This window comes from Bombina bombina, chromosome 4, assembly GCF_027579735.1.
Source record: "Bombina bombina isolate aBomBom1 chromosome 4, aBomBom1.pri, whole genome shotgun sequence".
Classification (NCBI taxonomy): domain Eukaryota; kingdom Metazoa; phylum Chordata; class Amphibia; order Anura; family Bombinatoridae; genus Bombina; species Bombina bombina.
This window is the reverse complement of record NC_069502.1, coordinates 28,881,372-28,892,624: the sequence shown is the minus strand read 5'-3', so window position 1 is coordinate 28,892,624 and position 11,253 is coordinate 28,881,372.

Sequence of the window (11,253 nt, the reverse complement as noted above, 5' to 3'; positions counted from 1 at the left end):
TTACATTAATTAAATAAATGAACTACAAATAACTACAATTAAATACAATTACATAAACTAACTAAAGTACAAAAAATAAAAAAAGCTAAGTTACAAAAAATAAAAAAAATAAGTTACAAACATTTAAAAAAATATTACAACAATTTTAAGCTACTTAAAATTGTTCCGATCAGCCAATAGAATGTGAGCTCAATCTGATTGGCTGACTGGATCAGCCAATCGGATTGAACTTGAATCTGATTGGCTGATTCAATCAGCCAATCAGATTTTTCCTACCTTAATTCCGATTGGCTGATAGAATCCTATCAGCCAATCGGAATTGAAGGGACGCTATCTTGGATGACGTCCCTTAAAGGAGCCTTCATTCATCGGTAGTCCGTCGGGAAAGAAGGATGTTCCACGTTGGCTGGATGAAGATTCAAGTCCCGGCTTCGAAGATGACCTCGCCTGGATAGAAGACTTCTTCAGCGCCTCTTGGAAGATGACATCGCCCGGATGGAAGATTTCTTCAGCGCCGCTTGGAGGATCACTTCATCGGATGGAAGATTTCTTCAGCGCCCCTTGGATGATCACTTCTGCCGGTCCGGGTCTCCTCTTCAGTTCCATCGGTGGTTCGGCTGAGTGAAGACGACTAAAGGTAGGATGATCTTCAGGGGATTAGTGTTAGGTTATTTTAAGGGGGGTTTGGGTTAGATTAGGGGTATGTGGGTGGTGGGTTTTAATGTTGGGAGGGTTGTATTTTTCTTTTACAGGCAAAAGAGCTGAATTCTTTGGGGCATGCCCCCACAAAGGCCCTTTTAAGGTCTGGTAAGGTAAAAGAGCTTTGAACTTTTTTAATGTAGAATAGGGTAGGGCATTTTTTTTATTTTGGGGGGGTTTGTTATTTTATTAGGGGGCTTAGATTAGGTGTAAGTAGCTTAAAATTGTTGTAATATTTTTTAAATGCTTGTAACTTATTTTTTTTATTTTTTGTAACTTAGCTTTTTTTATTTTTTGTACTTTAGTTAGTTTATGTAATTGTATTTAATTGTAGTTATTTGTAGTTAATTTATTTAATTAATGTAATGATCGTGTAGTGTTAGGTTTAATTGTAACTTAGGTTAGGATTTATTTTACAGGTAATTTTGTATTTCTTTTAGCTAGGTAGTTATTAAATAGTTAATAACTATTTAATAACTATTCTAACTAGCTAAAATAAATACAAAGTTACCTGTAAAATAAATATAAATCCTAAATTATTAATTACATTGTAGCTATCTTAGGGTTTATTTTACAGGTAAGTATTTAGTTTTAAATAGGAATAATTTATTAAAGTATAGTGTAGTGTTAGGTGTCATTGTAACTTAGGTTAGTTTTTATTTTACAGGTAAATTTCTCTTTATTTTAGCTAGGTAGCTATTAAATAGTTAATAACTATTTAATAACTATTCTAACTAGCTAAAATAAATACAAAGTTACCTGTAAAATAAATATAAATCCTAAGATAGCTACAATGTAATTATTAATTACATTGCAGCTATCTTAGGGTTTATTTTACAGGTAAGTATTTAGTTTTAAATAGGAATAATTAATTAAAGTATAGTGTAGTGTTAGGTGTAATTGTAACTTAGGTTAGTTTTTAGTTTACAGGTACATTTCTCTTTATTTTAGCTAGGTAAGCTATTAAATAGTTAATAACTATTTAATAGCTATTGTACCTAGTTAAAATAAATTGAAAGGTACCTGTAAAATAAAAATAAATCCTAAGATAGCTACAATATAATTATTATTTATATTGTAGCTATATTAGGGTTTATTTTATAGGTAAGTATTTAGTTTTAAATAGGATTAACTTAGTTAATAATAGAAATATGATTTAAATTTATTTAATTAATATTTAAGTTAGGGGGGTGTTAGGGTTAGTGTTAGACTTAAGTTTAGGGGTTAATAAATTTATTACAGTGGCGGCGGTGTAGTGGGGGGCAGGATAGGGGTTAATAAATTTATTATAGGTGGCGACGGTGTAGGGGGGCAGGATAGGGGTTAATAAATTTAATATACGTTGCGGCGGATTCAGGGAGCGGCGGTTTAGGGGTTAAACTATTTATTTATTTGCGGCGAGGTGCGGGATCAGCAGGATAGGGGTTAATAACTTTATTATAGAGGGCGACGGTATAGGGGGGGGCAGGATAGGGGTTACTAGGTATAATGTAGGTGGCAGCGGTGTCCGGGAGCGGCGGTTTAGAGGTTAATACATTTATAAGAGTTGCGGCGGGGTCTAGGAGCGGCGGTTTAGGGGTTAGTAACTTTATTTAGTTGCGGGGGGCTCCGGGGGCGCCGGTATAGGGGGTAGAACAGTGTAGTTTAGTGTGAGTGCTTAGTGACAGGCTAGCAATAAAGCTGTAAAAAAGCAGAAGAGCAGCGAGATCGGATGAGTGATAACTCTAACAGTCCGCTGCTCATCGCCCCGCGGCTTTTTGACAGCTTTACTTGATAACTTAGGCACATTTTTTCAGGTCCGCGGCGGCGATGTAAGGCGAGCTTAGGCGGGCGTATTCGGCCGGCGAAGGCAGGAAAGTTGACACGTTGATAACTACCCCCCATAGATAGATAGATTATAGATAGATTATAGATAGATATATATATATAGATAGATGATAGATAGATAGATAGATAGATAGATAGATAGATAGATAGATAGATAGATACAGATAAATGATAGATAGATGGATAAATTATAGATAGATAGATAAATGATAGATAGATAGATAAATGATAGATAGATAGATAGATACAGATAAATGATAGATAGATAGACCTGCATTTCACACTAATAAAAGGCTCCCTTGTGTTATATGTGTGCAGAATGTGTACAATCCTATGTGTATAGATTGTTTGCTTTGCCCCCACCTCAGCACTTTGGCCCCTCTGCCCCTGCTGCACCAATGGTAGTTCCGCCCCTGTAATAGACCCAATGTGACACTGCACAGCTATACTTCTCCGTACATGCCCCCTACTGCCCTACATCATATAGGGTACGTATGTATTCCCAAGGGTGCTACCACTTCATATAAATGATGTAACTGAAATCACATGAGGCAGTGTGGCCTGGATGTCATTCCATTAGTAAAATTAGTCATCTTCATTAGCGTTTATAAAGATTTTACCATTACAATTAGATGCTAACTTTACAACAGTAATGTGATCGAAGGCTATGCGTATAGAAACACAGTTACAGGAATATATATTGCTTTCTACATTAGCTTTAAATATTACAGGAGTAGTACACTAGATTACAAGTGGCCCTCGGGATTTCACGATTGTTTGTACACCGTTTAAATTGCGCTGATATTGTAAGTGGAGCAAAATCGCGATTTCGCTAGTGCAATCTTGATTTACGCTAGAATCCTAGCGATTTTTGAGTTGTGGTTAACTGTTTTTCAAAATTAAAAAGTTGCACAAAACACTTCAAAAATACATTACAAAGTACAGTTACTTTCATAATAACACTGTCTAACAAACATTATTTAAAAAAATATTGCACACAAAAGTTATAAGCTCAAAGATATGAGAAAAAAAGCCTCCAAAGGGCTTTAAAGATGTATTTGTATGTATATGTAAATATGTCTATATATGTGTATATATATATATATATTTATGTATTTATATGTGTATATATGTATTTATGTATTTATATGTGTACATATGTATTTATGTATTTATATGTGTGCATATGTATTTACGTATTTATATGTACATATGTATTTATGTATTTATATGTGTACATATGTATTTATATGTGTATATATGTATTTATGTATTTATATGTGTATATATGTATTTATGTATTTATGTGTATTATGTATTTATGTATTTATATGTGTACATATGTATTTATGTATTTATATGTGTACATATGTATTTACGTATTTATATGTACATATGTATTTATGTATTTATATGTTTACATATGTATTTATATGTGTACATATGTATTTATGTATTTATATGTGTACATATGTATTTACGTATTTATATGTACATATGTATTTATGTATTTATATGTGTACATATGTATTTATATGTGTATATATATTTATGTATTTATATGTGTATATATGTATTTATGTATTTATATGTGTACATATGTATTTATGTATTTATATGTGTACATATGTATTTATATGTGTACATATGTATTTGCGTATTTATATGTACATATGTATTTATGTATTTATATGTGTACATATGTATTTATATGTTTACATATGTATTTATGTATTTATATGTGTTCATATGTATTTATGTATTTATATGTGTATATATGTATTTATGTATTTATATGTGTATATATGTATTTATGTATTTATGTGTATATATGTATTTATGTATTTATATGTGTATATATATATATATATATATATATATATATATATATATATGTATTTATATGTGTATATATGAATTTATGTATCTGTATGTTTACATATGTATTTATATGTGTACATATGTATTTATGTATCTGTATGTCTACATATGTATTTATGTATTTATATGTGTACATATGTATTTATGTATTTATATGTGTACATATGTATTTATATGTGTATATATGTATTTATGTATTTATATGTGTATATATGTATTTATGTATTTATGTGTATTATGTATTTATGTATTTATATGTGTACATATGTATTTATGTATTTATATGTGTACATATGCATTTATGTATTTATATGTGTATATATGTATTTATGTATTTATATGTGTATATTTGTATTTATGTATCTGTATGTGTACATATGTATTTATGTATTTATATGTGTACATATGTATTTATGTATTTATATGTGTACATATCTATTTATGTATTTATATGTGTATATATGTATTTATGTATTTATATGTGTACATATCTATTTATGTATTTATATGTGTATATATGTATTAAAAGACATACTGCATATACACATATAAACACATAAATATATATGTACACACATATAGACATATATATAATAGCATAAGAGCTTTTGCCGTAAAGTACTTGAAAACATGTAAAAACTTATTTATGCAATATTCAAATTTAATAAAGGTTTTAACTATGTATTTACTGTAAAGATTTCACATTCCAATGTTCTTTGTATTTGTAAATTGCTATTCCTATATATCTGTATATATCTATAGCTACTGTGTATATAAGAGTATATATATTTATTATATATCTGTATATATCTATAGCTACTGTGTATATAAGCGCATATATATTTTATAGCTGTATATATCTATAGCTACTGTGTATATAAGCATATATATTATATATCTGTATAAATCTATAGCTACTGTGTATATAAGTGCATATATATTATATATCTGTATATATCTATAGCTACTGTGTATATAAGTGCATATATATTATATATCTGTACATATCTATAGCTACTGTGTATATAAGCGTATATATATATATATATTATATATCTGTATATATTTATAGCTACTGTGTATATAAGTGTATATATATATATTATATATATGTATATATCTATAGCTACTGTGTTTATAAGCAAATATATATTATATATCAGTATATATCTATAGCTACTGTGTATATAACCATATATATATTATATATCTGTATATATCTATAGCTACTGTGTATATAAGCGTATATATATATATATATATATATATTATATATCTGTATATATCTATAGCTACTGTGTATATAAGCGTATATATATTATATATCTGTATATTTCTATAGCTACTGTGTATATAAGCATATATATATATATATTTATATATATATATATATATATATATATATATTATATATCTGTATATATCTATAGCTGTGTATATAAGCGTATATATATTATATATCTGTATATATCTATAGCTACTGTGTATATAAGCATATATATATATCTGTGTATATCTATAGCTACTGTATATATAAGCATATATATATATTATATATCTGTATATATCTATAGCTACTGTGTATAAAAGCATATAAATATATTATATATCTGTATATATTTATAGCTACTGTGTATATAAGCGTATAAATATAAATATATATATATATATATATATATATATTATATCTGTATATATCTATAACTACTGTGTATATAAGCGTATTTATATATATATATATATATATATATATATATATATATATATATATATATATATAAAATCTTATTTGATATGAATTGGTCTCACTATAACACCTGCCCCACTAACTGCTGCTTAAGACAAGTTGGAAAAAAAAAGGGATGATACAATTGTTCAATTAGTGAAGATAGATAATGGGCATTTGGCCTTTGAAGTTCATGGCTCCACAGGATGGGTAGACATGGGGCCCGATGGTCACCCAGGACAGAATACATCCTGGGATGTTGGAAACAACATTCTGTACATAAAGTCAGATAAGCAAACAGAAATTCTTACTGTATAGTAATTAGCACAGGCCTGTTAATTGCCCCTGAACCTCAGATACACAACGAATCTGAACTCAAGTTACCTACAGACATTCAGAAGTTGAAAGCCTAAGAATCAAGATTTCAAAATATCTAAACCTATGTACTTTTGATAACAAATTATCTACATAGTTCTTAGATAAATTAATGTATACCTAGAAAGTCATATAAATGATTTGTCTATAATTTTCAAATCTGGGAAATGGATCTGGCAAATGCAATTCAGATTTGTAATAGATTAAATAACAATTGTAATAATCCCATTTAAAATATATAACATATTTTTATTTTTCTATCTTGCAGACATCTAAGCGACAGATTTGGGCTCCAGATAGGGCTAATAGATGCTGACACAGGATTGCCTGCATGGTGTGACCTCATCTCTTAAAGTATTATAAGTAGAATTGTATAAAAGTATACATCAGATAGATATATTGTATAGATTTAAGGTTACGTATAGACCTGGTATCGGAATGTATAGGAAGTATATATATATATTTGTAGAAATATTACAGGTGGAATTCTCATGTTTAGTCTCTATAATACATGCTAGATTATATCAAATGGGACACATATATGTTGACCAGATATGTTTATTAATTCAAGAAATAATAGTATATTAAATATAAAATTAAAAGATAAATAGTAAACTGTATTTACTGTAGCAGTAGTGATAATGAGGTTATATTTCTTGTTGTCTGCTGCCACCTATAGTTCAAAGATTGTATCACAACCAAAAGGTAAATGGCTACTCAGGGAGGCGTCTCCCAAATAACCAAGAGATGTTCAGCTCAAGGGGCCTATCATAGACAAGCTTCCGTGGAGCATATCCAATTTCACCAATGATTAGAATAAAAAGAGGTGGGGTATATCACGTGATATAACCTCATGCAAAGGAATAGAAGAGATCTTTGCTGCTGAATTTTGACTGACCAACTGTTGCCTTGGAATCCAGTCTCTATAAAGCAAATCTGGACCTAACTTCCTTATCCATCTTGCAAAATACCTCTTTTAATTTATGAGGTGAAATCGGACTTATCAGAGAAAGCTGAGATAATTATTTGGTTATGTGGTAACATATGGTAGTGACTATAATTTAATATTTTAGAGCAAATACATTCATTATTGCTACAGTAATTGAATCTGGTAATTTTAAAAGGACACTTCGCATTTTATGCTTATATCCATAGTCCTGTGTAGTCTTAGCTAGTCATATAAATTGGCTGTTTGCATTAATAATATTACAATTTCTGATGTTTCTAATTAAAGTTATATAGATTCATTTGTGGGCTCAATAACTTAATTATACTTGTCTGAAAGTTACCGTAAAACTATTGACACCCAGTAAGATTTGTGTGAAGTATCTTGGTATATTGTTTATCTAAACACTGAAGTTAGCTGTCCATATTCTGGTATTTTATTGAGTTATTTTAATGCGATTCATTTTGAGTAAGGTTAAATTTTAAGGTATATTTTTATGATCTTTGTAAAGAATATTATAACAGCATAAGTGTGTATAATTTGATTCCTAATCTGGTCTCTACATAAATATATTGCAAAGTGTATATAAATTTTAACTAATCTAAAGAATTTAGGAATAATTATTAATTTCAATTATTTCATATATACATTTTAATTGGGAGTTTGCTTTAAAGAATAATAACAAATACATTGTATTATAACCCTGCTACATACTGACATATAATCTGAAGGCACTGCAAGAGATTATTATATTTATTACATTGATATAATATATTTGTAGTAAATAGAGATTATAAGAAAAGAAAAAAGAAAAAAAACATTTTTGGAAAAATTGATAATTTATTTCATGAATATTTCAAAATTAATATTCATATTTTAAGATTTTTTTTTCTCTTGTTGGTCAAAATTGTATTACCGTTTTAATTTAACCAAATATTGTTACTAGAAGTGAATCCAATGAATCTATTCATAGTATTGAAATATGTTCCCCAAGATTACCTTTCATTGAGGGTGATGTCCTTAAGATGGACATTATAGGCTACATTAAAAAGAGGTATAATATTGCGGGTGATTTAAATGATTATATGGATATGCTTGCAATTAAGGCTAAAAATATTGCTATTGATGATGGAAAGTGAATTATTCCAAGAATTATTAAAAATTAATCAATGCAAAAATCTCAAAAAACGTGGTTGAACTAATACTAAAATCTTGGCCCCTTGTAATATGCATTATTGACAAAATACCCACACTCCTTATGAGAAGGAATTGCAAATACAGGGGCTAGATGATTGTATTCGCTGATCACGCCAGAAATAACTTACGGCTAGATTACGAGTTTTGCGTTATGAGTGAAAAAGCAGCGTTAAGGCTCATAACGCTTCTTTTTCACTACCGCTGCTGTTACGAGTCTTGCAGGTTTTGGGTCACCGCACACTTTTTTGGCCTTAACGCAAATTAACTTAAGCAATTTACGTAAAGTATTTTTTCGATGGGACTTCCATAGCACCGGTATTACGAGTCTGCCTGGGAGGCCAAAAAGTGAGAGGTACAGCCTATACCGCCAAGATTCGTAACGCAATCTAAAGTCAGTAGTTATGAGTGTTACGCTACAAAGCTGTAACATAAAACTCATAACTAAAGTGCTAAAAAGTACACCAACACCCATAAACTACCTATTAACCCCTAAACCGAGGCCCTCCCACATCACAAACACTAAAATAAAATGATTAACCCCTAATATGCCGCTCCGGACATTGCCGCCAGTTTTCCTCTCAGCGTGCAGTGAATGTCAGAGGGATGTGAGGAGAGTATTGCCTATTTGAATTCAATGATCTCCTTCTACGGGGTCTATTTCATAGGTTCTCTGTTATCGGTCGTAGAGATTCATCTCTTACCTCCCTTTTCAGATCGACGATATACTCTTATTTATATACCATTACCTCTGCTGATTTTCGTTTCAGTACTGGTTTGGCTTTCTACAACATGTAGATGAGTGTCCTGGGGTAAGTAAGTCTTATTTTCTGTGACACTCTAAGCTATGGTTGGGCACTTTTTTACAAAGTTCTAAATATATGTATTCAAACATTTATTTGCCTTGACTCAGGATGTTCAACATTCCTTATTTCAGACAGTCAGTTTCATATTTGGGATAATGCATATGAATAAATCATTTTTTTTTTCTCTTACCTTAAAATTTGACTTTCCCTGTGGGCTGTTAGGCTCGCGGGGGCTGAAAATGCTTCATTTTATTGCGTCATTCTTGGCGCTGACTTTTTTGGCGCAAAATTTTTTTTTCTGTTTCCGGCGTCATACGTGTCGCCGGAAGTTGCGTCATTTTTGACGTTCTTTTGCGCCAAAAGTGTCGGCGTTCCGGATGTGGCGTCATTTTTGGCGCCAAAAGCATTTAGGCACCAAATAATGTGGGCGTCTTTTTTGGCGCTAAAAAAATATGGGCGTCACTATTGTCTCCACATTATTTAAGTCTCATTATTTATTGCTTCTGGTTGCCAGAAGCTTGTTCACTGGCATTTTTTCCCATTCCTGAAACTGTCATTTAAGGAATTTGATCAATTTTGCTTTATATGTTGTTTTTTTCTATTACATATTGCAAGATGTCCCACGTTGAAACTGAGTCAGAAGATACTTCTGGAAAATCGCTGCCTGGTGCTGGAGCTACCAAAGCTAAGTGTATCTGCTGTAAACTTATGGTATCTGTTCCTCCAGCTGTTGTTTGTACTGTTTGTCATGACAAACTTGTTAATGCAGATAATATTTCCTTTAGTACTGTTACATTACCTGTTGCTGTTCCGTCAACATCTAATACTCAGAGTGTTCCTGATAACATAAGAGATTGTGTTTCTAAATCCATAAAGAAGGCTATGTCTGTTATTCCTTCTTCTAGTAAACGTAAAAAATCTTTTAAAACTTCTCATTTTTCAGATGAATTTTTAAATGAAAATCATCATTCTGATTCTGATAATGGTTCTTCTGTCTCAGAGGTTGATGCTGATAAATCTTCATATTTATTTAAAATGGAATTTATTCGTTCTTTACTTAAAGAAGTCCTAATTGCATTAGAAATTGAGGATTCTGGTCTTCTTGATACTAAATCTAAACGTTTAGATAAGGTTTTTAAATCTCCTGTAGTTATTCCAGAAGTTTTTCCTGTCCCTAGTGCTATTTCTGAAGTAATTTCCAGGGAATGGAATAATTTGGGTAATTCATTTACTCCTTCTAAACGTTTTAAGCAATTATATCCTGTGCCATCTGACAGATTAGAGTTTTGGGACAAAATCCCTAAGGTTGATGGGGCTGTCTCTACTCTTGCTAAGCGTACTACTATTCCTACGGCAGATGGTACTTCCTTTAAGGATCCTTTAGATAGGAAAATTGAATCCTTTCTAAGAAAAGCTTACTTGTGTTCAGGTAATCTTCTTAGACCTGCTATATCTTTAGCGGATGTTGCTGCAGCTTCAACTTTTTGGTTAGAAGCTTTAGCGCAACAAGTAACAGATCATAATTCTCATAGCATTATTATTCTTCTTCAACATGCTAATAATTTTATTTGTGATGCCATCTTTGATATCATTAGAGTTGATGTCAGGTATATGTCTCTAGCTATTTTAGCTAGAAGAGCTTTAAGGATTAAAACTTGGAATGCTGATATGTCTTCTAAGTCTACTCTGCTTTCCCTTTCTTTCCAGGGTAATAAATTGTTTGGTTCTCAGTTGGATTCTATTATCTCAACTGTTACTGGAGGGAAAGGAACTTTTTTACCACAGGATAAAAAATCTAA